This window comes from Protopterus annectens, chromosome 11.part0, assembly GCF_019279795.1.
Source record: "Protopterus annectens isolate FY-2018-M chromosome 11.part0, PAN1.0, whole genome shotgun sequence".
In the NCBI taxonomy this organism is placed as follows: Eukaryota; Metazoa; Chordata; order Ceratodontiformes; family Protopteridae; genus Protopterus; species Protopterus annectens.
The window spans coordinates 1,086,982,056-1,087,000,097 of NC_056745.1; positions in this window are offsets into that span (position 1 = coordinate 1,086,982,056).

Here is an 18,042-nt window from a genome sequence, read left to right on the forward strand (position 1 = left end):
TGAATAGAACATGTGAACCAGTATGTAACAACAGAAATTAAAACAGAAAAACAGGTCATTTATCAGGCAGTGTAGTCTGTTCTTAGGTCAGTAGAAGTCATCTTTAAAAAAGGCATAAAAAAGAGCTGAACAGAAATGCACACCACATTAATTTACTAATTTAGTGCAGTTAAATATATACACACAAAATACAAATAAAGATGAATATATAAAATCCACTACCAATCACTAGCAGACCGGAGTTCCGCTGTGGCGACCCCTAACCGGGAACAGCCGAAAGACACAAACAAACAATATACTATAACATTTTCTCAGAAATACATTATTTTTAAATATTTTAGGTCTTGACCAGTTTATAATATTAAAAATATAGAAAATAAATTGATTTTTATTAGGAACTTTACAATATCCTAAGAAAGTCAATAAAAAGAAGTTAAGTATAAAACATTAGACTGGCAAATACATGTTAAGCAATGCCAACAGAAATTAAATTATAATGAATAAACCCATACCTGTTAGATAAAAGCTACATACTAACTGTAATCTGTAGGATATAAATTATGAATACTGACTGTAACTGTTTTTTTTTCCGGTTCTTCACTGAATGTCTCGTATTTATATTTAGTTGAGCTAAGATCAGATTACTAATATTATATTTTAGTATTACTAAATTTTATGTCTATATTGTACCCAGTGATGTCTTTGCCACTGGCTTGAGAGTTGACTGGAAAGGGTCCCATAGGCTGCTCACTTATTCACTTCACAAGCAAAAAATAAAAAAATAAATAAATAAATGCAAATAAACAAACAAATGAACAAAAGAAAAAATAATAAAAATTATTAATCACTAGGATTCAATAAACACCGTGTAGGCTTTGCATGAAGCATACATGAAGTCATGGAGTTTACATGTTTGTGCAGTGAACAGCAGCACCAATTAAATATTTGTGCCATACACTGAGTTTAAATGTAAACAAGTGTGGTCCTATGGCCAGCAATAGTGTTGCTGGCCAGGAAACTTTGTAAACCAACATGGATAGCAATCCTGTATACCTCAGAGCAAACTAGGTTAGCTGGATTGCACAGAATGCCACAATAATTACCAAGGTTTAATATATAGTAATGTATATGGTCCAAACACAGTACTGGACAATGTACGCCCTGCAGATATTGTGAAATCCCATTCCAGAAATTCAGTACAAAAGTTGTGTAAATGATATGTAAGAGAACATGGACTGCCATTTAAAATAAAAAGTCAAGAGAAGTGTCTGTATTGAATAGGGAAACACAGATGAATTGTAGGAATGAACACAGGGAAATATGACAGGTAAAACATCCTAATGTACAACAGATGAGGGCATGTCAATGGAAGACAGTTATAGCAAGTACAATGATCACATATCAATATGGCACAGCAAGCACTGCACATTGAAAATGTACATTCTGCACCATCAGACAGTAATGTTTATGCAATAAAAAGAATACCTAGTTATGTTCAATAAGATGTGTGGCAGCTCACTGTTGAAATGTGGTACGCTTCAGTTACACATCACTGGAGGTATATGAAGAAGAGTGCATTATACTCAGTTACTGATGTGATAAAGGCTGTAAACTATGGAGGTATTATGGCCATTGATGTGGATGTCCTTCACATACTCAGCAGTTGTCTTAAATACAAGGGAGTAGTCAGCACTGTGGCCACATGCTGGTGGATGTTCCGCATACCATCTACCCAAGGACACAGGTCACATACTATTTGGTCTGCTTATAGGGTTTGATGTCTACATTATCCTTGAGTTGTGCATTTGTTTTCATAACATAACAAATCCCCCCATGGTTTTGTTTCATCACATGTATTGTCATGGCTGTGGCAGCAATCTGTGGTGTGTTGATACTGTCTGCACTATACTAAAAAAACAGATGGAGTCAATGATTTCCTGCAATCTGCAGTCCTTCAGACAGCTGTTTCGACACAGGATGCGTATGTCATTTTGATGTTTGTGACTTAAATAATGGACAGGAAAGGGTCTAGCAGATAGCCCTGATGAACGGACCTAATCACTGGACCTGAGATATATGTCACTTCACACATTTTAACATATTTAGATGCCACATATGTGATCCACTGGTCTACCCACTTGGTGATATAGGTGGTTATGGCCACATCTGATGGTGGGTGAGTACCTCAGTGTGGATTTCTGTCAGATACCTTGGATTGGTCAAGTTCCACAGGATGATAGTGCTGTTATCATGCATGCCCTCAATTACCTCTTTGACGACATATAACAGATGTAACAAACATGGATGTAGCAATAACAACTCACACAGGTCTGTTTCACATTACTATTGTATATATTTAGAAAAGGTCCATGACATTTTGATCTACCTCTCAGATGAGGAGAGTCAGGATGCATCTATATGTGCATGCATCAGGTGCTGACACCTCCAACTCAGATGGATGCATGTTGATGTACACCTTTCCATGGGAGTATAGTCCATGTGGAGGGAGTGTTGATTGTGTATGTGACACAAGGGAAATACTACCAGCCCAGCTAGCTGGAATTGTGTAAATAATTATATGTCATTTGAGAATATTAATATGATTTATATAGAAATGTAACAAAAGGAGAGAATGCCAGGCCGGCTATCTGGAATTCAGTAAATAGTTGTATGTCATTTGTGAATAACAGCATGATGCAATTGCTTGTATTATCAAATGCATTAGAACTATATGTTATGTGTATATTAAACCATTGGTACAGAAGTGTGTGTTGATCAGGGTTTCAACAGTACTGAGCTTTAAGGATGTGTCCACAGTGTACTCTACTGGAAAAGAGCAGAAATGTATATAAACTATATACCTGTGCAAATGTATGTTTTAATAGTAGAAACTGGAACATACAGAGTTAACTTGAAAAACTTCAAGAAAATAAGTTAAAATTAAATTATTTTATGGTTGTCTTATAAAAGTTAGTTTCAATGCAACAAGGAGGCAGGATGTCTAGAAATAGGGTGTCTTCTGCATTGTTTTGTGTTTTATTGTTTTATGTAATCTAGCAACTGCAAACATCTGAAGGCTATGTATTTTTCACAAGGAGATGTCAAATGCCACAATGGGGGGGGGGGGTTAGCTTGGGAACTTAAGTCAGGTGACAAACTGTGATGTCATCCAAGCTGCACTTGCCTTGCCATAAGTATGTTTCTAGGGCTTAGTGACTCTTAGATATAGTTAGGAATATAGTAAATATTAGTTTAGATGCTTTCTGTATTTATTTGAGACTGTCCTGCAATGTTGTTTTAAACAGTTCCTGTGATTTTGTACTCTGAAGTTACTGTGCTGAGTTACTGAGTATTACCTTGTTCTTCTATTATTTATTATTAAATATATTTAAACCTATCTTTGTGACTGATATTTGTGAGACATATTTAAGCTCTTAGAGTACTTGCATATGTATTTGGTGACACTGTACAGGCCACTCCTAAATAGCATTGCTCTTCGTCAGACTGCCATTTGGATTATTAGTAACATCAGACAGTAGGACTGGACACCCTTTGTTAAGGTCCTTAGAGTAGTTGATAAAGAGTTTGCTTGTGTCAGCGAAACTACCTTATAGTCTGGGCAGAAGAGGACATAACTAGTAAACTTGTGCCAGCCTTCCCAGGTGTGTGTGTGTTTGTGTGTTTCTATATAAATCAAAGCTCAAAGTGTGTGTGTGTGTGTGTGTGTGTGTGTGTGTGTGTGTGTCTTCTACTTGGGCAGGGACACAAAGCACTGGCTGGACAGAGAAGATGCTGGAGGTTTTGGCTTGGCCACTCAGCTAAGATGTCTACTCTATAGCTGTGCCACTGGGGAGTCTTATTGGGAATCTGGAGAAAGAGGGAGAAACCAGCCCCAGACTGACTGTGATCTCTGTGTGCTCTTAAGGGAAATTGCACACTTGTCATCATCCCGTTGTGTACATCCCCCACTGTTGCCAGTGGTGAGGATTGAGGCACCTTGATTATTGGGCCAGTGCATGGGCATTGCATATTAATTGGTAGACAGTGGTGGGGTAGCCACATCACATATGCACCCCCCACATATTCTACCAACTATATTACTCAAACATAAAGCATCCCTACAACTTAACATAATAACCCTCCCACCATACCTATTACCCACAGAGCACAATCATAAAGTTTCCCTTATAAACAAACACATTCAAAAACTGAAAAAACTAATAACCTCATGCATATCAAAACTATCCCTAAGTGGAGATATCCACCCCAACCCTGGCCCTACCATCTCCAACCCCAATCCTCATAATCAGAGAAGAAACCACAACTTCTCCCATATTACAGCCAATAGAAAGCCAAGTGACTTCCTTCTGCTAAGCCTAAATATTAGAAGTATATCCAACAAAGTCCATGAACTCCATGCCACCATAGACTTGTACTCCCCAGATATAATCATCCTGACAGAAACCTGGCTAAAACCTCATATTACCAGTGAGCAAATACTCCCTACAGGTTATGGCATACTAAGAGTAGACCGGCTAAATAAGAAAGGAGGCGGTGTAGCTATAATATTTAAATAGCATCTAAACATCCAGATCTTAAAATCATCAGCTCCACAAATAGGCAATGAAGAAATAATATATGCCAACCCCAAAATAAACCAAAACAAAACCATCAACATAATTGGATGCTACTTCCCACCTGGCCAAAACATCCCTCCACTAGAAAACCTCCTCAGCTGGTCTACCCACCATCTCCTCCAAGAAACTATAATTTTAGGTGATTTCAATATTGACTAGAAATCCTGTTCTGGCAACCATCCAATCCATCATGTAAACCTTCATGGCTTCACCCAACTAGTCCAGTCACCAACCAGGATAAATAAAAACTCCAGCAAGCACACTACCCTGGATTGGATACTAGTCAGTAAGAGCCCCCAGTCATATATAACAGGCTGCTTATCAGATAGCCTCAGTGATCACTCCCCAACATTCCTACTCAAAAAATACTTATACCAAGCTAAACCAGTCATCTACCATCAAATACGTAAAAAACTAAATTTTAACCCACTCACATTCATCTCATCCCTCAAAGAATCTAACTAGCATCCTTTAAAGTACCTCAGTATTGATGACACAGTTGAATTTTTTAATACTACCTTCCAGAGCATCCTTAATTACCATGCCCCCATAAGACTTTCCAGAATCAAAGCACAACCCTCCCCATGGCTACAGAAAACCACTAAGTCAGAAATGAAAAACAGGGATAAAGCCTGGGAGCACTGGTGCAAAACCAAAACCTCCTCAACTAGACAGAAATTCCTAGAACTATGCAATAGAGTCAAAAAGCTAATAAAACAGGGCAAATTCCAATACTACCAGTCTGCCCTAGACTCCTCCCAACACAGCCCCAAACAATTCTGGTCCTCCATAAACTCCATCCTCCACCCAGATAACGTCAGTACCCCTCCTCCTAACATCCCTCACTCCTCAGAAAATATTGCTACCTCATTCAACGCACACTTCACACAAACCATACTATCACTAGCTAAATAACACAACCCCCTCCCCTCCAACCCACACCTTCAACTTGTAATCTCCCCACTGCCTTCACTTTTTCTCCTGTACCTACCTCCAACATAAAAAAACTCTTAACTAAACTTAAATCCACCAAATTAGCAGCAGACAACCTCCCAAGTGAATACTTACAAATCGCAGCTGATGCTCTGGCCTACCCAGTATCCATCTTGATTAACCAATCTCTGTCAGAAAGTTACGTTCCCACACTGTGGAAAGTATCACATATAATTCCCCTCCACAAAGGCGGACCCTCCACAGAACTAACCAGTTACCGCCCCATAGCTATTCTCTCTCCACTCTCCGAAATACTAGAGAGATGCATACACTCTCAGGTCTCAGACTACCTCCTTACCAACAACCTCCTTTCCAACACTCAACATGGTTTCTGACCAAACCATAGCACCACCACTGCCTTACTCTCTTTTACTAACACTATCCTTCAGCATAAAAACAATGGCTATCTTTCCTCTGCTACTTTCTTAGACCTATCTAAAGCATTTGACATGGTCCCACACAACTTATCTCTGTCCTCAATAACCTATCCTTCTCACAATCAGTCACCAACTGGTTTCAGAGTTACCTGTCTGACCACCAACAATCCGTTGTATGGTAGAATGACATATCTCTCCAACTACCTGTCTCCATAGGGGTTCCCTAAGGATCCATCCTTGGACCCCTACTCTTCTCTGTTTTCACCAATAATCTAGCCTCTGCCACCAAACATGGCACACTCATACAATACGCAGATGACTCAACCATCATCTGCTCAGCCCAGTCCCTACCCAAACTGCAAAAAGTCACACAGGAAGCCTTTTCCTCTGTTGAAACTTGGTTATCCGATGCCCAATTAATACTCAACCCAAACAAAACTAAACTACTCATCTTCCAACCCTCCAAACATACTCAAAACAATGCTCACTTTAACATCAGAGCAAAAGACACACCACTATATACCCAACTGAACACACCAAATTGCTAGGAGTGAAAATAGACAATAAACTAAAATTTAACATTCACATATCCATGACCATAAAAAAAGTCCAGACAAAACTAGGAGTGTTATACAGAAATAAGCAACTTCTCACCAAAGCAGCAAAGATTTCAATAGCAAATTCCCACCTTATCTCCACCCTACTTTATGCCTCTCCAATATATACCAACCTAAGGCAATGCGATCTAAACAAGCTAAAGACCTGCTACAACAAAATCATCAAATTCGCCACAGGGGCATCCTACCATAGTCACCACTGTCTCTCACTTGCTGAACTGGGCTGGCTTGAACTCCCTCACCTCCTTCAATGGTATCAACTCTCACTCGCCCACAAACTAGTAAACCATCCACTAAATGTCCCATCCCTCCAGAATCTACTCCAACCCTATTGCACCACCAGACCACTAAGATCCAGCAACAAAAATCACTTGCAGATCACTAAAGCCAATAACTCTGCTGGTGAAGCACTATTCTCTTGCACCATAGCCAAATTATGGAACTCCCTCCCACCCACAATTACCTCCATACCATCATGCACCCACTTCAAAACTTTACTAAAAGCGCACCTAAAAACATGCTGGCTATGTCCTTGCAACTCCCACTCTAATATCACCCACCCCATCCAACCACTACCTTTCTTTCCACTCCACTAACTACCTTGATTATAGCAAGCTCAGATGCTCATAAGCCTAGTGCTTATTATACAGCAGGAACTTCTTATTGTAACATTTGTTAATGTCTGTTATGTACTTCACAGATAAAGATTCTAGTTGTCTACTGATGTACTATGTTCTTCATCTGTAAATACGTTGTAAGTAATTGCTATGTAAATTGTTAATCGCTATGCAATCCAATGTAACTACTGTCTGTTTATTTTAACTGTGGAGCTTTTCTCCCCGAGCCTCCGCTGAAAATGGACCTACGTCCAGTCGTACACTCCCGGTCAACAAATATAAATAAATAAACAAATAAATACTTAAATAAATAAATAATTGGCTTGTAGTGGTGTGGATATTGAATTCCTGTAGCCTGTGTACAGTGGTCACTGAAGGTGTTTGCACTCTCAATCAGCCATGCAGTGAACATTCAGAGTTTCACATCACAATTGTTTTATTTTTTTGTTAGCTTAATTAGTCAGGGAGAGCAGACAAGTATAACAGTCTCTTAGGAGATGAAAGCGCTAAAATGGTTCATTAAACTCAGTATTTCATACAGTATTGTACTCCATTCTTGTTCATATCAGTTTCCGTTTTTTTTTTGGTTTTGGTTATAGTTTTTTTGTTTCACACAAGTATAACAGCAAGTCAACTGGCTGAGATGTGCCAGACTAAAGGACTAGTGCATGCCAACCTGGCTAAGGCAGAAATGATTGCAGCTTTTGGGCACAGCTGCATCATAGACCAATAATCAGGAGGGAAACCAGGCTGGCCTTGGAGATGTACAACTCTCAGAAAATGGGCAGCTCAGCCTTGCCACAGAGGACTTAAAAATCCACCTGGAGTTAAAGAGACTTGAGATGGAGGCCAATTGTTAAGGAATAGAAACAGCAGAGAGAGACGTCTAAAGGCTGATGAAAATGAGAAACTGAGACATCTTGAGGCTGAGGAAAATTAGAAACTGAGACATCTAGTGGCTGAGGAAAATGAGAAACTGTGACATCTAGAGGCTGAGGAGAAGGAGAGGCAGAGGCAACATGAAAAGTAGATGTTGACTCTTTGCCAAAGTCATGGAGGTAATGGGGAAGGGAGTAACTGAACCCCAGAAGCAAAAAGATCAGTAAATTTCTTCCACAATTTACAGAGGGGGATAATTTTGATAATTTCATTCATATGTTTGAAAGAGTATGTAAACAGTATTATGTTGAACAAGGGCTGTGTGTACTGTTCCTGACCCCTTACTCCATGGTAAACCTGTAACTGCTATTTCTAAATTGTCTGATACTGATTGCTTAAATTATAATATTGTAAAAAACTGTATTTTAGAATGCTTTAAGTTAATACCTGAAGCTTATAGGAAAAAAGTTTCATGAGCATAGACGCAAGGCAGATGAAAGTGTGTGTGTGAATATACTGCTGAACTAAGCACTTATTTTCATAGGTGGGTGAGTGGATGTCAAGGCACCACTTTTGAAGGGCTGGCAGTCCTTTTGGTGAGGGAACAAGCCCTTAGCACTTTGCCTGAGGGCATGAAAATCTGGTTAGCTGATAAACAATGCAGTACTGTCAATGAGTTGTGGAAGAAGGGAGACCCATACCTAGCAAACAGGGCATCACCATGCAGGAAAGAGACACCTAGTGCTGCTCATGGGTCTAAGGAAACCCATGGTGGGCAGCCCAGACTGCCCCAACAGAGTCTGCCAGTAGCAGGGGAAGTCACTAGTCCAAGTACAGATCCAGGACCAATAGTTAAATATTTTAAATGCAACCAGTGGGGCCATGTAGCATATAGATGTCCACAGAGGCAAGGTGGGGAACAAAAGGTGGTAGAGCCAGTAAGTGGGGATGAGAGAATGCCTGCAGTAAGTTGTCTTGAGACAACAAGGGTGCCAAACTACCACAAGAGGTTATATCCTATCTTAGTGGATGGGAAGAGGCCACTGCTAAGAGGACACAGCCTCTGACCTAACCATTGTGAAGCCTGCAATGGTTAAAGAGGAGCACTACTTGCTTGGGCAGTCTATTCCAGTCAGAACTTTAGTGGGGACCCCATTCCAAATACCTTTTGCAAGGTTACATTGACTGGGAGGGCAGAAAAGGACACCAGCAAGTAGGTGTGTTTGAAGATATCCTTGCAGATGTCCTGATAGGGAATGGTTTTGATAATGCAGTGCTGTGTGTTCATGCAGTTACCTGCAGTCAGGCTTGGAGACAAGCATGTGGGTCTGGTAGCCTGGGGGAGACCTAGACAGACCATACACTTGTAGCCAGGACTGGTGTGGTGGTTACTTTAGGGAGGGCGCTACCCTGTAGCAGTAAGACTGCAGGTGATCCACAGCTGCTTTTGGGTACTGATGTTCCATTGAACAGAGTGAATGTGAGGGCGCAAGTGAGTAGTAGTACCCAGGCTGACAGTGAGGCACTGCTGTCAGAGAATACTAGACTTCCTGTGGAAGGAAAGTTGGGAAGGGCTACAAAGCTCTCAGACCCTACATTACAAGGCCTGAGGGAGGTAGCTAGTGAGGCACCTACTTTTCAATGGAAGAGGGAATCTGTATACTGGGACAAAGGGTTACTATATAGAGAGTGGACCCCTGAGGGAGGGCTAGAGGGTAAGTGAATACAGCAGTTGATAGTGCCCAGAGCCTACCATCTGGCACTTGTAGCCATAGCTCATGATATTGCCTTTGCAGGTCATATGGGCATTAAATGTACAAAGAGATGTATCATGCGGAACTTTTACTGGCCTGGGATTTCCAGAGATATAACAGGGTACTGCAGGACCTGTGAGCAGTGCCAAAAGGTAAGCAAGGCAGGAGACAAGATTAAAGCTCCTTTGATGCCTTTGCCTGTGATTGAGGAGCCATTTCAGAGGGTAGCTATGGATATTGTGGGGCCTCCAAGTTCCACAGGGAAGAAATATATCCTAGTGGTAGTAGATTATGCTACCAGATATCCCAAGGCAGTGGCATTGTCCTCCATCGAGGCAGAAACAGTGGAAAATGCTTTGTTAAAGATTTTCAGCAGGGTAGGTTTACCAAAAGAAATACTGACACAGATGCCAATTTCATGTGAGACCTGCTGGCTTGTCTGTGAAAGTACTGTGGGGTGAAGCACCTAAAGCTCACCCCCTACCATCCCCAGACTAATGGTCTTGTTGAGAGGTTAAACTCTACACTCAAGTTCATGCTACGGCATTTGCAGACCAGTTTAAGAGGGAGTGGGACACATATTTGCCCCATCTGTTGTTTGCTTATAGAGATATGCCCCAGGAAGCCACAGATTTTTCACCCTTTGAATTGTTGTATGGGCATAGGGTGAGGGGACATCTAGATTTGATTCAGGATGAGTGGGAGGGTGAGTATGAATCTCACAAGGAGTCTGTTGTGGCATATGTCCTAAACCTCAGGACAAGGCTCATGGAATTTATGGGCTTGACTCTGGAAAACCTTGCAGAAGCCCAACAGCAGAACAAGGTCTGGTATGACAGGAATGCTTGAGCTAGAGTGTATGCTGTAGGGCAGAAGGTAATGGTTCTCATTCCTGTCAGGCACAACAAGCTGCAGGCAGCTTGGGAGGGACCCTACAAGGTGTTAAGGAAGGTCGGTGATGTTAACTACATGGAAGAACTCCTAGGCAAGAGGCACGGGCACAAACTGTACTATGTTAACATGATGAAACCTTACCATGACAGGAAGGCCCTTGTGATAGGTATTTGTAATACAAGGCAGGAGAAGTCTGAGGGGGAAATATGTCTGCAGGGAGCCAGCCAGCCAATTCCAACATTATTATGGTGAGCCTAGGATGGCAGGCATATGATGGGACAGTGCAGCACTGTACTGGAGTCAGCAATGCCAAGACAGCTGGAATATCAAGACAGGGAATGGGATAAGGTATACCCAGATAGTCAACCCTCTCAAGCAACGTTTATCAAGGGTCACTTGAAAAACTAACTTGGGTTTTGGGGGGAAGAAGTGTGACACAAGGGAAATACTGCCAGCCCAGCTAGTTGGAATTGTAAATAATTATATGTCATTTGAAAATATTAATATAATTTATATAGAAATGTAACAAAAGAAGACACTGCCAGCCCAGCTATCTGGAATTTTGTAAATAGTTATGTCATTTGTGAATAACAGCATGATGAAATTGCTTGTGTTACCAAATGTATTAGTGCTATATGTTATGTGTATATTAAACTATTGGCACAGAAGTGTGTGTTAAATAGGGGTTGTACAGTACTGAACTTCAAAGATGTGTCCACAGTGTACCCTACTGGAAAAGAACAGAAATATATATAAACTATATACCTGTGCAAAAGTATGTTTTAATAGCAGAAAATGAAACATACAGAGTTAACTTGCAAAACATCAAGAAAATAAGTTGAAATTAAATTATTTTATGATTGTGTTATAAAAGTTAGTTTCAATGCAGCAAGAAGACAGGATGCCAAGAATGAGGGTGCCTTCTGCATTGTTTTGCAAGTTTTTTATTGTTTTATGTCTTCTAGCAGCTGCAAACATCTGAAGGCTATGCAATTTTTACAAGGAGATCTAAAAGTGCCACAATGGGGGATTTAGCTTGGGAATTTAAGTCAGGTGACAAAAAGTGATGTCATCCAAGCTAACCCAGCAGTAATATTTGATATTAATTTAAGAACTCTCTCAGAGGGAGACTGGACATTTTGTATTTTGTCTTGGACCTAGCAAGAACATCCACTCATCACCACCTTCTGCACTTGCCTTGCTGTAAGTAAGTTTCTAGGGCTTAGTGACTCTTTTAGATATAGTTATGAAGATTAGTTTAGATGTTTTCTGTATTTATTTGAGACTGTCCTGCAATGTTGTTTTAAACACTTCCTGTGATTTTGAACTCTGAAGTTACTGTGTTGAGTTACTGAGTATTGCTTTGTTCTTCTATTATTTATTGTTAAATATATATCTTTGTGGCTGATATTTGTGAGACATATTTCAGTTGTTAGAATACCTGAATGTGTATTTGGTGATACTGTATAGGCTACTCTTAAATAGCCTTGCTCTTGATAAGACTACCATTTGGATTATTCGTAAAAACCTCCAGCACCCTCTTTGTCCAACCAGTGCTTCATGTCCCTGCCCAAAAGCTGACACACATACACACACACACACATTTTGAGATCTGATTAATATACAAACACACACACACACCTGGGAAAGGCTGGCAAGTACTTTAAGAGCTTCAGAGTTCAAAATTACAGGAAGTATTTAAATCAACATTGCAGGATAGTCTAAAATAAATACAGTGGTAAGGATTGAGGGTCCTTGATTTCTGGGCCAGTGTTGGGGCATCAGTGTACTCAACCGTGTCAAGAATGTATTTCTCGACAGTGTAGGTTAAAGAGTATGGCCCTTAGCTTACCAAGTTTGTTGATTCTTGCATATTGGGTGCAATTATTGTATCCACCAATGATGATAACATACTACAGGAGGAGTTAACACAGACAAATGATTGGTGCCAAAGCCACACGGTCTACAAATAAACACAAAAATGTGTATTTAGTTTGGTATTTTGCAAAGTGGAATTCCCTGCTAATAACAGCATTGACAACACTCCCCTATGTTGTAACCAAATGGTGCAAGACATAGGAACTCATGTAGATAGCAATCTGAACTTTGACCACCAAGTCTCCACGGTGGAAGGGAAACGCTATGTTGTGCACCTCATAAGTCAGGCCATCATATTCGGATATGAGGATTATATGACAGCACTGTACTTATATGTCATGAGAACAATAACAGAGCAGCAGTCCCCAACCACCGGGCTGCTGACCAGTACTGGGATGTGGATCATTTGGTACTAGGCCGCACAGAACGAATAAAAAACATTAGGCACAGAGCAAAACAAAAAAGTGAATGTGTGTATGTATGGGTATGAGTGTGTTTATGTTTATGTCTGTGTGTTTGAGCGAATGTGTATATGAAAGCAGAAGAGATTGTTTGTGTGAGATTGACAGAGAGAGTGAGAGTGATCTTGTGTGAGTAAATGCATGGAAGAAAGCGGAATGTATGTGTGCATGTGAAGGCAGAAGAGACTGTGTATGTGTATATGAGAGAGAGTGAACAGGGAGATTGATCGAGCCATTATTTTACACTCTTTAAGCATCGATTTTGCTGTTTAGCGAGTGTAAAATAAAAATAAATGAAACCAAAAAAAAAGTGTGTGTGTGTGTGTGTGTGTGTGTGTGTGTGTGTGTGTGTGTGTGTGTGTGTGTGTGTGTGTGTGTGTCTGCATGTGTGAGTGAATGTGTGTATGAAAGCAGAAGATACTGTGTATGTGAGTGTGAGAGAGAGAGAGATTGAGAGAGAAAGTGTGAGTGATCCCTGGCAGCAACAGCATCAGTTAAGAGGTTTGTGCACCTCTTTACCATACCTCTCAAACTCTTACAGAATAAATCTGGAAAAAACCACAAATAATCGGGACAGATTTTAAATATTGCTCTTATGAACTTAGAAAGTTGCTAGAATAAGGTTTCGACTACCATGTATTTTTTGAGGATATGAAGTCTGAAACTCCAATGTGTGCCATTATTTAATGAGTTCAATCCCCAGTGATTTTGTTGAATATATCTGAATTCAGGAGGGATGTCATTCATAAGAGAACTCTAGGCAAATTATAAAAAGATGGAATGATAACCAGGTATAGCAAGGGACATAAGTGGATCAAGGTTTACCATGTCTGTGTAACTCTTCCAAGGACAAGAAAATTATCTGAGATCCCACTCAAATGGTCTTCCATTAAACTTAACTTCCACAAAGGGAATATTCACATGCTAAAAGCCTCATGATAAAGTCTTCACCAACCCACTGAGTCAGTATCCAAACTCAGCAGAAAAGAAGAGTGCCGTTCTCCTGCTGATGCTTCATCCCCTTCTTCTGAATGGATGAAGATAGAGAAGAGAAGGTTCTGCTTATAATATTCCACAGTGGAAGGCTTAGAGTTGCAGTTTGTACCAAAGTAAAATATCATCTAACAAACTCTGCATAGTCAAAATCAGCATAAGATACAATATTTTCAGGCCCATAAACATCTGTAACTTGTAAGTCTGTACATTGAATGCCATACATCTCAACCTCTTAGGTTCATAGGTTCATAGGTTCATACTAGGCTATCTGCCCGAGGGCATTTACAAGCCTAGCCCATCGTTTTGTGGCTTACGCCACCCCTTTAGTATGGGGAACTATACCCATTATTTTGCTGTGCCTCTGTCGAGCAGTGGCACTGAGGTAATCCCTGGGGTATATCTGCGATCTCCCATCCATTGGTCAAGATTTCTCTTGAACAAGGCCAGCGAGGTGCTCTGCCTCACATGTACCGGGATTTTGTTCCACAGCATAGGGAGTCTTTGGGTGATGAATCTATCCCTCCAGCACGTCCTATTAATAGCCGTGTCGAGGTTTAAGTCTCCGCCCTTGTGGCTCTGATGGATCTAGATTTTTGAGGTGAAGCATATTCATCAAATCTGGGTTTGACATGGCCTTGTATGTTAGGCAAAGGTCACCTCTGAGCAAGCGGTAAGCGACTGAATAGAGCTGGAGTTCTTTCAGTCGGGCAGCATAGGACAGATTTTTGAGACCCTTTATCCTTTTGGTGAGGAACTTTTGTGGCCTCTCCAGCTGCTGCAAGTGTCGGGTCAGATACATTCCGAATGGGGCATTGTACTCAATCATTGGTCTGATGAGTGATGAGTAAAGGGAGACTATGACCTCCCTTGATCTAGATGAGAATCGCTTCATGATAAGGTGGGCAATGTAGAAGGTCTTCCTAACTACTTTAGCTACATGGGTGTCGAATGACAGACTACTATCAACCTGGGTCCCCAGGTCCCTGATAACTTCTTCTGTGCTCAGTGGATTGCCACCTATTTGGTAGCTAGGGGTAACCTTGTTTTTCCCGAAGGGTATGACTATGCATTTTTGGCATTTAACTTTAGGCCGTGGCTCTGGCACCAGTTATCCATTTCTGTGAGACCCTTCTGAAGGATATCTGTGTCAGATGTGTTTTCTACTATGGCGCCCAGTTTGCAGTCATCTGCAAACTTTGTCAGCCATAACCCTCCTGTGTTTGCTTGTACTTCGGAAAAGTAAATGCCAAACAAGAGTGGGCCCAGGACTGAGCCCTGTGGGACACCACTTGTGACAGGCTTTGAGTCTGACATGGCGCCAGCAACTCTGACCCTGTGGGTTCTGTCACTCAGCCAGTTTGCAACCCATCTTGTGATGTATGGGTTTACATTTAAGCTGATGAGTTTTTCAATGATGCCCGAGTGGGGTATTGTATCGAAGGCCTTAGCCAGATCGAAGTAGGCTGTATGGACTGCCTTTCCCTCATCAATGGCTTTGGTGACTGTTTCGAAAAAGTCAACCAAGTTTAAAAGGCATGATCTGCCTTTGACAAAGCCAAACTGGGTTGGATCCAAAGTCTGCAAATTCCCTATGTCTTTATTTATGAGGTCCATTATGATCCTCTCCATGGCTTTGCAGATAAGGCTTGTCAAGCTAATGGGCCGGTAATTTCCAGGGTCGGTGGAGGCACCGCCTTTGTGAAGTGGGACCACAGTTGCAGTGCGCCATTCCCTGGGTACGTATCCAGAGGTAAGACTTTGATTAAACAGCTGTCCTAGCTGTGGGTTTAATTCCTCATTGAGTTCGTGGAGCACACAGCCGGGGACACCATCAGGTCCCATGGATGCTGTGTTTTTGCTTTGGAGAGAGCAGTTCTCACTTGGGCTGGAGATGTTTGGGGGCTGCAATCGTTTGGTATAGATATCTCTCCTTTGGGGAGGGGGAAGAAGTTTGCACTGAACCTGTCAGCCAGTATGTTGGCAATGTCTGTAGGATCAGTAATCTTCACATCATTTTGAACTAGTTCTGAGCATATCTGGGAGTTTCCTCCTAGGTTTCTAACATAGCTAAAGAAGGCCTTATGATTGTCTTTTGAGTCTTTAGCTATTTTTCTCTCGAAATTTGCTTTGGATGATTTTATGAGAGCTCTTAGTTTTTTACTTATAGTGATCAAGGGTGTCTTACCTTTTAAGGATTTTGCTCTATCTTGTAGTAGCTTCCTCCTTTTGTTGTAGAGTTTGTTTATGGCTGGGGTCCACCAGACTGGACGCTTGCCTTTGGTACAAAGAGTCTTTGTTTTGCTTGGGATTGCCTTATCCATGCATTCCTGCAGGTGCTGGTAGAAGGCATTTGTAAGTGATTCAGTGGCTTGAGTACTGTTTTCCGCTGGCTTGGGGGCCTTAAAGGAGACCACACTAGTCTTTAGAAGTGTGAAGTCGGCTTTTGAGAAGTTCTTTACTGTGGTCTTTTTTATTTCAGGTGGGGGTGGGATGAGGACCTCCAGCGAGATTAGTTTGTGATCTGATCTCAGCAGTGAGGGGTATACTTCCGGTGTTGAACATTGTGCTCCCATGTTCGTGATGATGAGATCAAGTATGTTATCTCCTCTTGTGGAGATGGTGACTAGTTGTTCCATGGCATTTGAGTTTATGAATTCCAGGAACTTTTGGGCTAGGGTGTTTGGGCTTGAGTAGTGTTCCCAGTCTATATTAGGGTAATTGAAGTCACCTAGTATGATGGTGTTTGGTGATACATTTATCCCCTCTAGTGTTTTCAGGAAGGCCATGTGAGGTTCCTGAGTTTGTGAGGGTGGCCTGTAACATGCTACAATTTGCAGAGCAGTCTTGCCTATGGTTAATTGCACCTGGATGGTCTCCGATGCATCGTCGTTGCCACCAGTCTTGAGGTGTGGGTGTCCTTGATGAATATGGATACCCCTCCTTTCTTGGTATTGTCCAGATTTTGGGGCCGGAACGCATGATATGAGGTAAAACCTGATAGCATTGGGGTGCTCTCAGGAGCCTTGAACCAGGTTTCTGTCACAGCACAGACATCGATGTTCTCCATACTGAGAAGGGCCTCGAGTGCGTGCATTTTGAGATTTAGACTTCTGGCATTGAGCAGCATTACCCTTAGTTTTTTCCTTTTTTGTGTTCTAGGGTGGTAGGTTTAGAATTTGAGCCTTGCCTAAAAAAGGCACTATGGGGGTGGAAAGAGCCTTTGCCAATATCCGGAATCCCAGGGGTGACAGGTGCAAGCCGTCCCTTGCGAAGCAGCGTGGCTTGTCCAGCATGTCATCCCAGGCAGACAGATACTGGATCCCCTTTGAATGACACCAGTGTTTAAGCCAATTGTTAAAGCTGATCATCTTATCTCTGTATTGTGGCATCATTCTTGGTGAAGGTAGGATACTGCTCAAGGTCAGGGTCATACCTGCCTGGGCTACATAATCAGAGAGCTCCTCAATGTCTCTTTTCATGTAGTCCAAGGAGGTACGTCTCAGGTCGTTTACACCAGCGTGGACAATGACTGAGTCATATTTGTACCTGCTGTTAAGAGACCTGAGTGCTTGCGTTATGTGGCGGATTCTAGCGCCCGACAGGCAGCTTACTGTGACCATCTCCTTACTCAGTCTGGTGAGCGGGACGTCAGTGTGTCTGACTATGGAGTCACCAATGACTAGTGTGTCTGGCATTGTGTTTGGCCTTAAGGGCTGTGACTGTTTGACACTCTGACTGTGAGGTCTATGTGTTGCAGGTGTTGTGTTCTGAGGTGGTGGTTGTTTGGGTGTCTGCTTTGGTGGCCTCTGCTGTTTTGGTAGATTTTTGATCAGAGCCTCCGAGTATGTCTTTGTGTGTTTATGTGTATGATTTGAGGTTGTAATGGTACTATGTGAGACTGGGTCTATAGTGTGTGTGGTAACCTTCTCCTCCTGACTG